The sequence below is a fragment of the Mirounga angustirostris genome, unplaced genomic scaffold, assembly GCF_029215605.1.
Source record: "Mirounga angustirostris isolate CCGP_5_RB_7025 unplaced genomic scaffold, mMirAng1.0.hap1 SCAF_6, whole genome shotgun sequence".
Classification (NCBI taxonomy): Eukaryota; Metazoa; Chordata; class Mammalia; order Carnivora; family Phocidae; genus Mirounga; species Mirounga angustirostris.
Genome location: NW_026991714.1, coordinates 93,803,376 through 93,822,112, shown reverse-complemented (window position 1 = coordinate 93,822,112; position 18,737 = coordinate 93,803,376). Strand labels below are relative to the sequence as shown.

Here is an 18,737-nt window from a genome sequence, read left to right as displayed (position 1 = left end):
TCCTAGTGCAATGTAAGGACAGAAGCAAACATTGAGAGGCAAAGCTAAGGACGCATAACAAAAGGCTGAATCATGGCTCAGAGGAGATTCAGAGAGCCGTAGCAAAGACAGAACGAAGCATCAAAATCCTGAGAGTGTCTTTAAATGGCAAAGGCCAACCTGTCATAAAGTTTTTTAATTGACTTTATTTTGACACAGAGGAACATTTTTCTCAGGGCATCTTAATATGTCACTTGATATCTGACATTACTCCATCTGCATTCTGAAAGCAGTTCTCTGCATCATCAGGAACAGATATGTCTGAGGGGCTTCACGGAAATACAGATTCCTAGGACCCACCCAAAATCTTACAGATTTAAAATCTCTGAAGATTGTAGGTCCAGGAATTTGCTTTTAAACAAGTATCTCCTTGGCAATTCTAACACATTCTAAACTTTGAGAATCTGTTTTAGACTTCTGCCAAGATCCAGATCAGGTCTGAGATCGGGGTTGGGTTTAGGCTCTGGGAAAATACCTCCACTTATTTGAGTCACCAGGTCGAGTCTGCTCTGGTACCAGAGGCATTTGGTAAGGTCAAGACTATTCATTTAGTCTAAAGGGGGGACTTCCCCGGGTGTGGAAAATTTGAAAGCATGGAAAGTAGCTTGATTTTTGAGATTCTGCTGAATTTGGTTTGGGAAAGACTGGTTGAACACAGAGTAACTTTAAGGATAACAGAATTTGTAGGTAGGTTTGCCAGTGGATTGACAATGATGGGGATGGAGAAGAGCCCAGAGTTTCTGTTGAGGTTTTGGAAATGGTCAGGTGGAGGAGATGAGGGCCTTGGGATTTTCCAGGCCCATGTTGCAAGTGCTGCTCCTTAAAGAGGCTGTCCTGGGCAGGCAGGGGATAGACACCCGGTGAATCCCATGCTCTCTTTGCTGACGCTGGGGGGAGGGGTGCAAACTGCTGTCATGGTTATTAGAAACTGTGAGGCAATAGAAAAAATATATATTGATCTCTGCCCCCAGCTCTTGGCACAGATTCTTAAATCCCTTGGAATTTCCTGGGTGATAGCAGTGTCCTTTGTTCTAATGAGGTGACTCTTGGTGGGCTCCCAGATGGAGCCAACTGGTCACTGGAAAGACCAAGTCATGATTAGAAGCTTAGAATTTTCCTCTTTACCCCCCATTCTCCAGAGATGGGAGGGGGGCTGAAAATGGAGTTAATGATCTATCATGCCTACATGATGAAGACTTCACGAAAATTCTAAATATGTGGGTTTTGGAGAACTTCCAGGTTGGTGAACATGTAGATGAGCTGAGAGAGTGGCATAGCCCATGAGGGCATGGAGAGTCTGCATCTTGCCCTAAACCATCTCTTCTGTCAGGATATCCATCTGTATCCCTTATCATGTCCTTTTATAATAAGTTGGTAAACAGTAAGTAAAATGTTCTCATGGATTTTGTGAGCTGTTCTAGCATATTAATCAAATCTGAAGAGGGGGTCATGGGAACCTCCAATTTATAGCCAATTGGTCAGAAACACAGGTGACAACGTGGACTTGCGGCTGGCATCTGAAGAGGGGGGCAGACTAGTGAGACTGAGCCCTTCATTTGTGGGATCTGATGCTATCTCCAGGTCGACAGTGTCATAATAGAGTTCAAGTGTAGGACACCCAGCTGATGTTGCAGAATTGCTTGTTGTAGGGAAAAAACCCTACACATCTGTTGCCAGAAATGTGGTTAAGTGTGATAGTAGCATGAGGGTAAAGGAGAAGCATAGGATGAGAACTGGGTTTTTTCCAACACAGAAACTTTTTTAAAATAAAGAGAAAAATACACGTCAGGTAATTGTAAAATAGAGCTATTTACACTTAACAGGAGGGAGTAGTGAAAGCAAAATGGGCATACCAGAAATTTTTAAAGCTTCCACAAACTATGATTAATGGGGAGCCATGGGTTAAAATTCCCTGCTGTGAAATTTGAGAGGAAATTTTGATATCTCCTCTCAAACAGAATGCAACTAGGAATCTTGGGTTGAAAAATAAGAATATGAAACAAAGGAGTCTGATGTGTATGTATATGGAGGAGGGTATCTCCAAAATGTAAAGTGTCTTATAAAAAATTGTTTACTATCCCAGAAGAAATTATTTTGCTCGAATGGAAGTATCTATTACCTGAGGAATGGACAAGCCCTCTGAAACTCTTGGAACCTATGATCAGGAAGTGAGCTCTCTTTGGAAGAATAACATCATGACCTGCATGATGTGGTCTGGGAGTGGAGAAGTTCAGAGCATTATGTGAGAAGAGACAAGGTACTGAGCACAGTGGCCCTTGGCAAATAAAATGAAAGAATGGTATACCAAATACCTACAAACAATGTTATAATGTTATGGTAATTAATATGCACCCCCAATGCTTAACAATAAAAAGTTCTCAGTGGTTTAACAATAAAAACTTTTCTTTCTTTCTTCCTTCCTTCCTTCCTTCCCTTGTTTTGTTCTGTTTCAGTTTTACAGAGATATAATTGACAAAATTGTAAGATATTTAAAGTGTACATCATGGTGATTTGATACAGTATACATTGTGAAAGAATCCCACCATCTAATTAAAAGATTTTTCTGTCTCACTTCCCCACCCAATACAGATTGGGTTGCCTTCCTTAGAGGCTGTCCTCCAGACAGTGACTGAGAGATCTGGGTCACTTCTGCATTATGGCTCTGCTACCCCTTAGCGCCTCCATGGACTCCTCTGCTTGATCATCACTCAGCCGTCAAGTAAAGAGAGACAGCAAGGAAGATCATTCAGGACTATAAAACATACAATTGTTTTATAAACAAGTCTGGAAGTGGTCTACATTATTTGCCTCCACATCCCATTGGCCAGACCTAGTCAAATAACACAAACCTAACTGCAGGCAAGACTGGAACATGAGTCTTCTTGTGTATCCAGGAGGAGGAAAAGGATCGGGAGCATCTAGCCAATCTCTGCCACGCAATGCCTACTAACAGTAGTCCATATTCTGCAATCTGTAATCTGCCTCTGTTTTAATTAAAAATCATAAAACTTCCTACAGTGGTTTAAGCACATTTTACAGTGTAGCTCCCAAAATATATTATTTTTATTATGTTAGTCACCCTACAGTACTTTACTAGTTTTTTCAAAATATATTATTAAAAACTGCAAAAAATATTTGAATGTCATTATTGGAATAGCTGATTCTCACTAAAACTTTTAGAAATGAAGGACTCTCTGGTAGTATGTGAACTGGTTTTTTTGTTTGTTTGTTTTTAAAGATTTTATTTATTTATTTATTTATTTATTTATTTATTTATTTATTTGACAGAGAGAGACACAGCGAGAGAGTAAACACAAGCAGGGGGAGAGGGAGAGGGAGAAGCAGGCTTCCTGCTGAGCAGGGAGCCCAATGCGGGGCTCGATCCCAGGACCCTGGGATCATGACCCAAGCCGAAGGCAGACGCTTAATGATTGAGCCACCCAGGCGCCCCAGTATGTGAATTGTTAAAAAAAGCTATTCAAAGTTCAGAATGCTTAAATTTAGCAATTCCATCCTGGACTTTGAAGGGTAGCTAAGCTCTCACTCTTATAATATGTCTTGTGAGCCCATTTTTGAAAAAGCTATATGATAGAGAACAATGTGAAGAATGTTTGGGCTATAAATTCCAAAACTTATTAATGAACTTCTAATGCATCATTTACAATCTAAGATCCATTCTAATACTGTATCTTTCTGCACACCTATGGCAGACCCAGTAGAAAATCTATTGACCAATGACAGCTAGTTTTGAGCATTTCTGAGGTACCTCCTCCACATACATACTTTTTTATTTCCTCATTGCACTTTTTATCTTCATATTCTTACTTTTCAACCCAAGATTTATAACCTGCATTTTGTTTAAATATTAGCACCTCTTCTCAATGTTCTAGACCAAGGAATTTCAAACCTGTGATTCCCCATTGATTTTTGTGAGTTGTGGAAGTTTCAAAACTTTCTGATGTGTCCATCTGGCATTCGACTCTCTCCCTCCCTGTTTCTCTTCCCTTCTATAGAATATGTAATAGCTCTGCTTTATAATTACCCTGCATGTAACTTTCTCTTTGTTTAAAAATTTTTTTCCAATAGCCATGACAACATTTTAAAGCTTACTCTAAGGAAGACTATCTAAACATGAAACAGATGAATAAGTGTATCTTGGGCAAAATAACTTACAGATATGACAAAGAAAATTAGAGTAGACATATGTTTGTGGTTCAGAAAGCATGTCTGTCCAAATGTATGGGAGAGGATTTGTATAGATAAAAAAAAAAATGGCTGTACAGAAGGGTATTGTCTAATTGTTACATAAGCAACTGAGAATTCTGGGATGACACCCAACCTCTTTGGCTGACGAAGTAGCTTCAACTAGATGCCTGAAATTGGAAACAAATGATGCCAGGTGGGTAAAAGAGAAAGTTGATTCCATCTACTTTACCATGTCATTTATTTCTGGGACAAGACAGACATGCATATATATATACATGGATCAGCATCAAATGATCATCGTGTTTCATTTGTTTGCAAAGCTGTCTACAGATATTGGCATTGAAAACAGCTCAAAATTTAAGCAAAAGCAGCCTTTTATGAAGAAAATTAATGTAAACCATAGGTTAAAATCAGCGTAGAAAGCATTATTACCATATTTCAAATAACTAACGGTAAGGAAAACTATGAAAAGAAAAAAGAAGTTATAGGGGCACCTGGGTGGCTCAAGTTGTTTAGTGTCTGCCTTTGGCTGAGGTCATGATCCCAGGGTCCTGGGATAGAGTCCCGCATCCTCCCTCTCCCTCTGCCTGCCGCTCTGCCTACTTGTGCTTTCTATCTCTCTGTCAAATAAATAAATAAAATCTTTTAAAAAAGAAAGAAAAGAAAAAAGAAAAAAGAAGTTATAGAGAACCCCAACCATGAGATCTACTATTAAAATAAAAAATAGTCCTACTATTTTGAGTCAATAGTGTTACTTATTAAACTTTGGTCAATAATGTCTTTTCATATAATCCACCTTTTTTTTCCTCTATGAAGATTTTTTTTTAATTTTATATTTGTCATGTAATCCAGTGTGTTAATAGTTATTTAAAAGCTGATTAAAATAGACTTACTTTATGCCCCATCTTTATACAAATGGTGGAGCCTCCTCAGCTGGAACTGCTGCCGATAAGTCATAGTGTAGACCTTGATCTCTGACCACTTTTGGAGAGTAACCAAATCAAGACAGAAAAATCTAATTTTGCCAAAGACCACATAGGAAGTTCTTGGCAAAGTCAGATGAGAAAACAGAGTTCATGAACTCCAAGGGCGGACATTTTTAACCACTGCTTTTGTTCCTTGTTTTGGGAACCCCTTTCCAAAAAAACGTAGAAAATTCTGGAATTTTGCTTGTTTTTTTTCCATGATCAGTTTAATAGGATGGTGCAAAGAGCTCTGCACTAAGAGTCAGAGACTTAGACTCTTTAAAAACAAAACAAAACAAAACAACCTTTGTTTAATGGAACATTTAAATGAATCCTTTGACCCATCACTTAGTTTTGAGAATCTTAAACTCATAGTTTATCTTATTTCACCTAAATCCCATTGAATTCCTTCCTTCCATAAAATTTTGAAGCAAAACCAAGACACATCATTTCATCCATAAATATTTCGGTATGTATCTCTAAAAGATGTGTCTTAAAAAAGTAACCACAATACTGTTACCATACCTAAAACATTTGATAATAATAATTTAATGCCATCAAATACACAGTGTTTAAAATTCCAACTGTCTCAAAATACAGTAATTTTTAACAGTTTGTTTGCATCAAGATCCAAATAAATTCCACTCATTGTGATTCACTACATGTTACTTAGGTCTTTTAAAAAATTTCTAGGCTTTCCTTCCATCTTTTTTCAGATTTGTAACTTATTTGGTGAAGAAGGAAACCAGTTCATTTCTCCAGTAGACAGAGGTTGGATTTTGCTGACTGCAACCTTGTGGTATTGTTTAACATGTTCTTTCTTTTTTAAATCAGTGGTTGAATCCAACAGGTTTGAAAAGACTCAGATTGCGTTGGCTTTGGTAAGAGTATTTAAGGAATGGGGTATGTTTCCATCAGGAGGCACTAATATCTATGTATCTCTTGTTTTACCATGTTAGCAGTCATTGGTGCTCAATGTATAGATTGCGTAATGAGGGTATCATAATTCTATTAGTCCTTCATTTCTTAGGCAGAATACGAAGAAATTTTCCCTCATCTACTATACAGCTCCCCAGAAGTACAGTTCATAAAGCAAAGGCAGGATAAATTCTTAATTCTTTTTATTATGTTTTCAAAATAGTACATTGGGCTACTAGTGTCCTACAATGATGATTAACTGGTTATTGTTATTTGTTACTGTCATTATGAACTCATAGGAGTTCATAGTCCAGTGGCGGAAACAGATGTACACAGATAATTACAATGTAACATGATTTGGTACTATAGAAAAAGTAAGTAAATGCATCTATGGGCATCTAGAGGTGAGAGTATCTAACTACTTTATTGGGTATGATAAAAGCCTCAGAAAGGAGACAATGCTTGAGTTGAACACTGAGGGATGAAGGTCACCAGGCAAAGAAAATCAAGAATTTGGCCACCTCTGCTAATAGTTCCAAGCTTTTTATCTTGTACAACTAATAGAGTTGTGGGAAATAGACGAAATTCACTAAGTCAGGATATAAAAGGGATAAGCAGGAGGAATCATGTGATGGGATGGGAACTATAGGAATGTAAAAAGAATTCAGTTTTTATGTGTTGAGTTTGTGACGCCTATGGGATATCCAGGTAGAAATGTTTGGCAGACATCTGGAAATAATGGTCTAAATCACAGGTAAACCTTGCTTGTCTGGACAGGTCAATTTAAGATAGCCCAACATGTAATACTGAAGTCCTGCAAGTGGCATGGGATCCCTTAGGAGGGTAGAACAAGAAGAGAAGGCACAGAAGAATCTACCTTGATATTTAAGGGATCTGAAGAGGAAGGGAAATCTACAAGGAATACTGAGGAGCAGAGAAGTAAGAAATGGTATGACACCCAAAGGAGGGGAGAATTTCAGAATACACAGAGAGGTCTAGGAAAACACCAACTGAAACATAGCCACTAGTGACTTCATCAAAGCCTGTTTCAGGGCGCCTGGGTGGCTCAGTTGGTTAAGCGGCTGCCTTCAGCTCAGGTCATGATCCTGGAGTCCCGGGATCGAGTCCCGCATCGGGCTCCCTGCTCAGCAGGGAGTCTGCTTCTCCCTCTGACCCTCCTCCCTCTCATGCTCTCTGTCTCTCATTCTCTCTCTCTCAAATAAATAAATAAAATCTTTAAAAAAAAAAAGCCTCTTTCAGTTGGTTGGTGAGGACAAGGAGCTACACTTCAGTGGACACAGACTGAATGAGAGGTGCCGAAATAGAGACAGAAGCAAAATTACTTTCTTCAAAAAGTTTGGTAGAGTCTGGCCGTATGAAAACTCATCATTATAGATTGTGTCCCATATGTAGCATAAAATCAACCAACCAATAAATATTAATCGTGAGCTGATAATATGTATGCCATTGTGCCAAAGTACTACTAGTATAAAAAATGTATTCTTGACACAGCCCTTGCTACAAAAGAGACAATTGTGAAGGAGAAAGTATGCAAATTTATAAATGCATGTTTAAAAAGAAAGCTTTTCAGAAACCCTAAGAAATCAGATTAAATAAGTATTTTAAAATATGTTGATCTCTATGATACCTAAAACTGTACAAAGAATGCACACAGGATTCTAAAAAAAACCCTAAAACAAGGAAAATGTATGCTGTTTAAAAAGGGAATATAAAATCCTGATGCATAGAACAAAAGCCATTCTACGAATCCGTATATTTAGGAGTCTTTTGATTAGGAACATAGCACGAGATTCTTGTATTTATTCATTAAAAGATCAGCTTCAATCACATTGCCTTACCTGCCACAGGTAGGCTGTGCATATGGATTCAGTACAGTGTCTGTGAAGTATTACAATAAACACATTCCTTATTAACAGTCCAACAAAGTCAGCAGTGGTTATTGAAATGCAACGTTCCATGCGGAGGCCCCCTCCTCAGCCTTTTCTCCCCTGTCCATTGACTTGCAATGAAGACTTTTCATATTTAACAAAAGGACCCTTGTAGTTCTTTTTTAAGATTTATTTATTTATTTATTCATGAGAGACAGAGAGAGAGAGAGAGAGAGAGAAAGGCAGAGGGAGAAGCAGGCTCCCTGCTCAGCAGGGAGCCCGACGCGGGACTCGATCCCAGGACCCCGGGATCATGACCTGAACCGAAGGCAGACGCTTAACCATCTGAGCCACCCAGGCGCCCCGGGACCCTCGGGACCCTCGTAGTTCTAGAAGTGGTTTTTCACCAGCCTGCTTTTGGTCAGCTTGCTAATTACAGCCTACTTCAGATTTAAGAGGAGAATAGAACTGACCATGAACTTTGGGTTACCTGAGGGCTCCCTTTCAGCAGCATCCTGAGCTCTGAGGGGTCTTGGCTCTTGCTGCCCTCGTATGGCAGCACTTTGAAATCAGGAACCAGGTCTCAACACAAGCAAATTTTTTGGCAACACAGAGCCAAAAAAATATACATCAACATAAAAGGAGTCACAGTTGGAGGGGACCACCTCCTTCCCTAAAAAGGACACGTTTCCATTTACTTTTAATTCTATCATCCACAGTAGGGTTACAAATAAGAGGTCAAGGATGACAAACAAGCGGAAAGATCATCCATAACACTGGATCCATCTGTCTTTTCCTCTCCTTCTTCAGACTCAGTCCTGGCCTTGAGTTTTGTAGGGTAGACATAATGGACGCTGGGCCGTGCTCCCAATGAAAAGATTCTCCATGTGTTTTGGCAGGTGGTTCGCACCTGGAAGAAGGTTAGGGAAATATTTTCCCTGCTCCCTGTTTGCTAGAGAAAAGAGACCTCACTGGATGGTTCTGAGATTGGATCGTACAGTTCTGCAGTCTGACTAAACTGGGCCTTTTTGGTCAGCAGAACGGGCCCTTGAATAAGCCTTTCAAATATCTTGGTGCAAGGAACTTCAGTTTCATCTGTGGATTATATAATGACCTTCTTTCCTCTAGCTCCTGAGACCAGATGGCTAAGTAAATAAATAAATTACAACCAAGTCTGTTTCTATGTTATGACTGGAATTTGAGATAATTCCTTTAATCAGCCATCCAAGGAGTTGAGTCTTCTTTGTGTCCTGACCTAGAAGTGGAATCTTTCACCATGACTTTCAGAGTCCTTTGGTGATAAGAGATTTTTCAGTATCAGTGAATATAAAATCAAGTTTTATTACTGAATTTTCTGGGGATGAGTTAATGAAAACCTCTGGGTCCCATTTTCACTGTGGAAATAGCTGCTGACCTTTAAGAACTGTTGAAGAATTGGGGAGGAAAATATAAAATTATATCATTGTTTTATTTTTTTTGTTTTTTTGTTTTTATTTTTTAAAAGATTCCATTTATTTATTTGACAGAGAGAGAGAGCACAAGTAGACAGAGAGGGAGAAGCAGGCTCCCTGCTGAGCAGGGAGCCCGATGCGGGGCTCAATCCCAGGACCCTGGGATCATGACCTGAGCCAAAGGCAGCTGCTTAAACAACTGAGCCACCCAGGCACCCCTAAAATTATATCATTGTTTTAGTCTTAAAACAGAGATTTCAAAAATAAGCCAACTTATTAGAATTCAAAAGGGAACTTCAAACCTCAAATTCTCAACCCACTTTTTTTTCAGACAGCCAGATGCTTCTCTTCCTTTCACATTAAGAAATATCAAGTACTTAGATAGGGAGCTGCTCTACTCCTATCAAAGATTCAAAGATGACATAGCCATAAAACAAACCATAATGGCTGACTTGAAATTGCTGATAAAAAAAAAAAAATCCTATGAGCCCAAATCATACTATTAGAATAAGGAAATATTGTTTTTGTATTAACAATGGATGGTCCATTAAACCCCTGGATTACTGAATTAATTAGCTCTTGAGAACGCAGTTGAACAATAATCAGAAACCTTAGTGCAAAATACACAGTGACTTATTGTATATCAGTAGTTGTAAACTGCAGCTCTATTAAAATCACAGGAGAGGGGACATTTCAAAAATATTGACTTGCAGGCCCCACTCCAGAGATTCTGATATAATTGGTCTATGAGAGCTCTCAGATCACATTTTTTCAAAACTACTCCCACCCCCCCATCCCTATCCAGGTGTCTCTAATGTGCAATCAGGTTAAAAGCTCCTGATCTAGATTGTCTAGCTTTTTATGATACTGAACTTTTTAAAAAGATTTTATTTATTTATTTGTCAGAGAGAGAGCAAGCACAAGCAGGGGGAGGGGCAGAGGGAGAAACAGGCTCCCTGAGCAATGCCCGGGGCGGTGTGTGGGGGGGGGGCGTGCTGGATCCCAGGACCCTGACATCATGACCTGAGCCCAAGGCAGATGCTTAACTGACTGAACCAGCCCGGCATCCCTATGATACTTAACTTTTATTTATAATTGATACAAGCAATAAAGAGTGACAGGTATACTTATAAAATATTTCTGTTATGGGGTGCCTGGGTGGCTTAGTCGGTTAAGCATCCGCCTGAGTCTCCTTCTCCCTCTGCCCTTGCCCCTGCTTGTGCTCTCTCTGTCTCTCTCTCTCTCTATCAAATAAATAAATAAAATCTTCTAAAAAATGCTGCTATGATAATTTATTCTAAATCACTGTTCTCTGAACTTAATGGTTTAGAAAATCATAATTACTAAGCAAACATAAAATAGCATCTACTTAGTGTCTATAGCAAGTAAAAAATATAGTTATGTGTATGGATGAGGTACAAGATGACTTTTTTATTTTTCAGTAAAATTGTTGGTAAAACCCTGGAATGAAATCATAGAGTTTTCTATTTCTCTACTACACTGAGGATAGAAGTTAAGTAAATTCCTAGGTTCATCTCATTTATGATAGATGCTGGCTAGAACCCATATCCCTAGATTCTAGTCCTAATGTTCTTTCAAATATTTCCCTGATTTTATTTTTTAAACATAAAGGTTACTTTTTGGGAGTAATAAAAGACACCACAACCAATTACTTGAAGCTTATATAAACATTAGAGACAGTTTATAGAACATTTGTCAAGTATATGGACTCTGGGATGAGATAAACCATGGTCTAAGTCTGACTTTAAGGTGTACCACCCATGAGATCTAAATCTACCTCCACTTCCTCATCAGGAAAATAAGGATATTATAATATAATAGCATTAGGTAGCAAAATGGATGAAGGTCAATTTCTCTCCTGTTCACATGACATTGTTTCCAACCCTAAGACCTAAGAAAAAGGGGAGTAGACCCAGATTTCTCTGGTAAATTTGTTAATAAACAAACCATAAAGGCAAAACATATATCTGATAAGGGGTTAGCATCCAAAATATATAAGTAATTCATACAATTCAATAGCAAAAAAATATCTGATTAAAACATAAGCAAAGGAACTAAATGGACATTTTTCCAAATAAGACATACAAATGGCCAACAAGTACATGAAAACATGCTCAATAGTACTAATCATCAGAAAAATGCCAATCAAAACCACATGAGATATCACCTCACACATGTTAGAATGGTTGTCATCAAAAAGAGAAGGGATAAGTATTGGTGAGGACTTGGAGGAAAGAGAACTTATGTGTACTGTTGGTGGGAATGCAAATTGGTGCAGCCACTATGGAAAATAGTATGGAGTTTCCTCAAAACATTAAAAATAGAACTACCCTATGATCCAGCAGTCCCACTTCTGGGAATATATTTAAAAGAAGTTGAAATCGTTATCTCAAAGAGATATCTGTATTCCATGTCCGTCGCAGCATTATTCACCATAGCCAAGACACAAAAAGAACCTAAGTATCTGCTGATGGATGAATGGATAAGAAAATGTGGTATGTACAATAAAATATTATTCAGCCACAGAAAAAAAGGAAATCTTGCCATTAAGTATAAAACATGGATGGAACTTGAGGGCATTATGCAAAGGGAAAGAAGTCAGAGAAAGACAAATACTGTATGATGTCACTCATACGTAGAATCAAAAAAACATCAAACTCAGAAACAAAGCAGAATGGTGGTTGCAAGGAGCTGAAGGGGCTAGGGAAGGATGGGAAATGGGGAGATGTAGGTCAAAGGCTTCAACCTTTCAGCTATAAGATGAATCATTTCCTGGAATCTAATGTACAGCATGGTGACTGTAGTTATCAATACTGTATTGTGGGCTGCCTGGGTGGCTCAGTTGTTAAGCGTCTACCTTTGGCTCAGGTCATGATCCCAGGGTCCTGGGATCGAGCCCCGCATCGGGCTCCCTGCTCAGCGGGAAGCCTGCTTCTCCCTCTCCCACTCCCCCTGCTTGTGTTCCCTCTCTCGCGTAGTCTCTCTCTCTCTCTCAAATAAATAAATAAATAAATAAAATCTTTAAAAAAATATTTTATTTATTTATTTGAGAGAGAGAGAATGAGAGAGAGAGAGAGAGAGCATATGAGAGGGGGGAGGGTCAGAGGAAGAAGCAGACTCCCCGCCGAGCAGGGAGCCCGATGTGGGACCTGATCCAGGGACTCCAGGATCATGACCTGAGCCGAAGGCAGTCGCTTAACCAACTGAGCCACCCAGGCGCCCCAAATAAAATCTTTAAGGAAAAAAAAATACTGTATTGTACACTTCAAAGCTGTTTTGAGAGTAGAGCTTTAATGTTCTCACCATAACAACAACAACGACGACAAAATGATGATTATGTAAAGTAAAAGATATGTTAACTAGCCTTATTGTGGTAAACATTTCCCAGTATATACATGTATTAACTCATCACACTGTATACTTGAAACTTACATCAATTGTATCTCAATAAAGCTGGAAAACAAACAAGCAAACAATGAAGTTCTTCACATTGGTTCTTCTACATACATTTCAATAGCCGGCATGTTATAACAGGGTACTAACTCAGATAATGGGTGTGAATCATATAGATCAATGCCTAGAATATAGAATGCACTCAACAGTATCATCTTAAACTGCAACTATTATGCATTAAGTAATGTTGCTCAATGAGGCAGATGGCAGTGTTTTGGGTTTTTTGTTGTGGTTGGGAAGTAAATGTGTTTCCATCCTAAATAGTTTGTACTATGTGGAACATTCTTCCATGGAGTCCAAACCACTTCATGGTGCTTAATTAGTAACACTGTGAATCAATCAGACAGTCAGCGTACTTGTGTGCAAAATTGCAAAGGAAGAGGACACCATTTTTATCCTCAAAAAAATCTACAACTTAGTGAAGAGAAAGGAAAAGAAGATGAGCTCTGCCAGCCAAGGGAAGTATTGACTGGCCAACTGGCTGAGCCTATATTTGATATTAATGTCCCTCATGTCACCTACTCTATTCCCCAGACATGAGCTACAGTAGCATTTGGAGAATTAGGAGAAATAGTATCTGTGGGTTTATTTAACACGTCCGTTCCATTTGTACTGTATTTTGGGTGAAGGAGAATTAATTTAACCAAGAAAAGAAACATTTTGATGCCCTTACCCATCAAATAAACTGACTTTCTGCCAAATGAATGTGATCACAGGCCAAGGGTGAGCTTTCCAATCAGGAAACCAGAAAAGGACAAGATGACACCAGGCTCATTTTATAGGCTTTGTGTTTGATTAATAGCACTGTAAGAGATTTAAAAAGAAAAGAGATTGTACTAAAATGATGTCACCTACTTACAGAAAAACTACATTTCAACACGCCTATAATAATATCAAGGTTACAGCTGACAAAATACATTCCAGTCTTAGAAAAGAAAATCTATCATCTTCATTCTTTAATTACCTTACTTTTGCAATCAAAGATTGAAGCTATTCTATTTCGTGTTTGTGAAAAAATTTCTGCAAATGGTTATAATTACCTATAATTTCATTTGAGGCAAATGAAGCTTTCAAATAAAAAGTGATTATAGTATATTAATTAATTAATTAATTAATTATTTTTAATTTTTTTTTAAGATTTTATTTATTTATTTGAGACAGAGAGAATGAGAGAGACAGAGAGCACATGAGAGGGGGGAGGGTCAGAGGGAGAAGCAGGCTCCCTGCCAAGCAGGGAGCCAGATGTGGGACTCGATCCCAGGACTCCAGGATCATGACCTGAGCCAAAGGCAGTCGCTTAACCAACTGAGCCACCCAGGCGCCCTCATTAATTCATTTAAAAAATATTTATTGCAAGCCTACTATGAGCGAGGCACTGTTCTATGGAAAATAAGACAATGTCTCTACCCTTACAGACATTACAAACTGGGAAGACACCCAGGTGTCCCAGACACAAAGATTATTAATGAAGTACAATGAAGAAAGTAAACACAGACTATAAAAAGGAATGATGGCGAGATCTTCTTTACATGGGGATCAGGGAAGTCCTCACTGAAAACGTAACATCTGAGCCAAGACCTAAGTGATGAGAAGACAGTGCCATTGAAAGTCAGGGAAAGAGTTATTTATGCAAAAAGAATGACACGTGCAAAGGTCCTAATGCAGAAAAAAGCTTTAGTAACTGACAGAAGGGCAGTGACTGGCCCTCTCTAGAAGCAAGAGAGACAGTGGCATATGGCTTGAAGAATCAGAGGGGAACATCATTTTTAGAGCTTTTGGGCCATGCATGATATGGGGCTTGAGTTTTTATCCTGATGTCAAACATTAGAGGTGTTTAAGGAGAAGTTGATACACTCTGATGAATGTTCAGTGTATGTGTGTGTGTATTTGATTTTATCTTGTACTAAGAAAAATTCAAGTTTTCTACAATTAGTGTGAAATATCTAATACTTGATCAATATTTCATCAGAGAGATATCAACATTGGTATGACTCAAATGTAAATGAGATTTTCTTTTGGGCTTGACTTCATCCTTAACTATTTGTGAAATTTCAAAGTCAGGCAGATGAGACACTAGTGAAGGAGAACAGAGATGTAGTACAAAGGCTGCCAATAGAATAATCTAGGAAAAAGGCATCTGGACGTAAGACTTTTCAGGTCTGGTCTGGAGACTTAGGTCTAGACTGAGGTGACATCCTGAAAATTTGGTCCCATATTACAAAGCCACTCCAGGGCTCGAAACCTTTTAAAGTCAGTTACTTTTCAGGATCTTTCATTATTGGCACGAAGGATGTAGAGTCACAGAGATGTATCATTTCAAGGTTAGAAAGAAACCTAAAACAGTGTTTTTCTTTTTAAAGATTTTATTTATTCATTTGACAGAGAGAGACACAGCAAGAGAGGGAATGCAAGCAGGGGGAGTGAGAGAGGGAGATGGAGGCCTCCCGCAGAGCAAGGAGCCCGATGCGGGGCTCTATCCCAGGACCCTGGGATCATGACCTGAGCCAAAGGCAGACGCTTAACGACTGAGCCCCCCCGGGAGTCCCTAAAACAGTGTTTTTCAAACACAAGATCACCCCGGGATCTTGGTGAAAAGTGGTTTGATTGCAGTGGGGCATGAAATTCTGCACTACTAAAAAGCTCCCAGGGGGACCGGTGCACTCTGAGGAGAAAAGCCGGCTATTACGTTCAGCCCCTTCTTGGCCCCAAACCTGAGTCCTCTAGACTAAACTCCATGATCTCCTGTGGCTCTCACCACAGGATCCTCCACAGTATCAAATATATATTAAGCTTGTAGTTGGTGCTCAAAACATTTTCAATAACTATGTCAGTAAACGGGTGAGCGGATGAATGAACACCTCCAACCAATATTTACCAGCCTCTGATGAAAACCTCCCAATCTCAGGATTATCAACCAAGGAAGCTTTTTTTTTTTTGGACAGTTCTGATCATTGGAAATTCCTTATCTGAACTGAGCCAGCCTCTGTCTCTCTATGATTGAGATCATTGATCCTAGATCTGTCCTGTGAGGAAACGCATGGCTGCCTTCTTTTTTGACACAAAAGGGACTGGGCGTTGCTTCATGAACAAGAAAAAAATCATTTAAAGGGTCATGTTCTAAAAAGTTACAGTAAACATTTAATTTTAACTTAAAACGTATGAAAGTACATTCATTCACTCATCTTCTTTGTAGATGCAAGGCTAGGAAAATGGACTCTTTGATGATCTTTATCAGCTTAGGCTGTCTGTCAGCATAAACCACACCTATAATAACACATCAAGCACATGTGAAACAATGGTAGCAAGAGAAGAATGTGCATTGAGGCGGAGAAAGAAAAACCTGCCTGGGACCAATCGGCAATGATACGGCTCGTTCCCAGCAAAGACATTGTGTTGGATGAGGTGGAGTAAAAGAGGCCTGGAAAGGGTGACTCTCCAGCCATGTCTGGAGATCTCTCTTCACTTCTGTGGAGTAAGGGTGATTTATTACCTGCATCAAGTGAAGAAAGCACTTGCTGTGTTTTCAGACAGGTTTCATTACCTTTTCTAATAAATTAATTGGTTTTACCATGTCTTTCTTCCTTGAATTTTTGGGTCCTGTTTTCCTTCTATAATTTTTCAAAGAGGTCATCTACTTGTTAATGCTCAATTTAAAATTTAAAGACTGAGAAAAGTATTTGTTCTTAAAATATAATGACACCTATCCTGAAATACTCATCCTCACATTAAGAATTGAACAATGTCGTATTTTTTTTTTCAGTACAGTGTGGTTTCACATTCATTATCTTGCTTGAGTCTCAAAGCAACTGTGGGAGGTCAGTGGTATTTCTTCTGTCTTAAAAAGACAATATGAAGCTCAGAGGTGGTCAGTGTCTTGTATCCAGGCCACCCAGCTGGAAAGTGTATAGGGTTGGGAGGATCCTAACCTTTTGATTATTTGGGCCTTCTTTTAAATCTTACAATTATATCAACTAAGGCCAAAGAGCAATAAATGGGGCTCTTTACACATTAAAATTTAAAGGGCTATTTAAAAAGTAAACTACATTACCATTTTTACCTAGGCCAGTGAATAAATACAGATAGACCACAAACAGGGAAAAAAAAGTATTTTCAGCAACCCTGAATCATACTCTGATTTGGATCAGTCCTTGGTAACAAATTTAATGACCTTTCTTAACATTCAAGCTAGGAAATTCAAAATCCAAAGGGAAAAATGTAAAAGCAATCCTCTGAATCATTTAGTGTAAATTTGGTTTAAATTTATTCTACCTGAGGGAAGTTTCATTATTAATGTGGTCAAAAGAACTGGTCCTAGCTTCAGACCTATTCTGTTTATGAAGAACATTTCTCATATTTTTATTTAGAAGAAAAATATAATTTCTAATTATATACATAATGCCTGAAGAGATAAATCAGCCATCAGTATCTTTTATGAACTCCAAATAAAGAGTAAAATAAGGGGCGCCTGGGTGGCTCAGTCGTTGGGCGTCTGCCTTCGGCTCGGGTCATGATCCCAGGGCCCTGGGATTGAGCCCCACATCGGGCTCCCTGCTCAGCGGGAAGCCTGCTTCTCCCTCTCCCACTCCCCCTGCTTGTGTTCCCTCTCTTGCTGTGTCTCTCTCTGTCAAATAAATAAATAAAATCTTTAAAAAATAAAAAATAAAAAATAAAAAGACACAATTTATGCTTGACTAAAGATCCACATCGATCATCATTTTCATTTGGTTTCTTTGTCATACACACTCAGAACTCATCTCTTTTACTTACAATGCTATATATTGATTCCTACCCTTATCCCTCACTGCACCAGTGGTTTCTATCACCTGGGAGGTTTAGGATTGACTTGTTTAAAAGGTTGACATTGAAAATTATATCTATGCATGTATTTTCATCATACACTGTTAACTGTAGGGTAAAAATAAATTATAATGGCTACTATAATGTATAAACTATAATTAAATCTACTTCAATTTTCTAAGATCACAGATTTGCCCTACAGTGATCCTAACTAAACTGAATGAGTCTACAATGCCCATTTCCAAGTCTCAGTGAGAGTACAGGAAAAAAGGATGATGTGAATATTGGGCGCACTTTGTTTAGTGCTCTTTGACTAAGCTGGGAAGGAGGTGGACTCTTCTCTGATACTCACACCTCAGGTGCTCAGTGATGTGGTGCTGTCTCCTGGCTTCCTGGGACTCCTACCACACTGCTTGTTGGAGGGAAAATGGAAAGGAGAGAGACCCAAAAGTGAAAAATGAAGCCCCCAGTGAGAAGACTCTTGCTTCATTCAAGTAGAGGTGACTTAGTTTAGGGCTGTGGTGGTAATGATGGTGATAATGGTGGTAGAGATGGGAAAGAGTGAAGAATTTGGGATAAATTTTGGAGAATTAATAACATGGACCGATGAATTAGATTTAGGGGTTGAGGAAAAGGAGGAATCAAGGCCATTCTTTAGGTATTTACCTGAGCTGCTGGGCAGGTGGTGGTAGTGGTAACATTTATTAAGATCGAAAGGAACAGTTGGCTTTGATATTAAAGGGATGAAAATTAAGAGCTCTGTTTTATACATGACCTACTTCAGGTACCTATTAGCCATCCAACTAGAGGTGAGAGTTGGCATTTGGGGCTGGGAAGTCTGATATTTTGAGCCTGAAGCCCTCTAAATATCAATTCAAATCCTTTGATATAAGATGTTCCCATGGCATGATGACTCTGGGAGAACTGAGATATCAGGTAGGAAAGAAGAGTTTCTCACCCATGAGTGCTTAAAGTAGAGACACCACAGCTGCTATTTC

The 18,737-nt window shown here is 38.8% G+C and overlaps 1 long non-coding RNA gene across 1 annotated transcript in view; it reads right to left on the bottom strand.

The window, feature by feature from the left end:
• The window catches only part of LOC123840763 (uncharacterized), a 61,628-nt gene extending 47,863 nt beyond the window's left edge, over positions 1–13,765 (bottom strand). Inside the window, exon 1 of the long non-coding RNA XR_010412449.1 lies at positions 13,616–13,765. This is a non-coding gene — a long non-coding RNA (uncharacterized LOC123840763). The remainder of the gene's footprint in view (positions 1–13,615) is intronic.
• Positions 13,766–18,737: the final 4,972 nt, after the last annotated feature.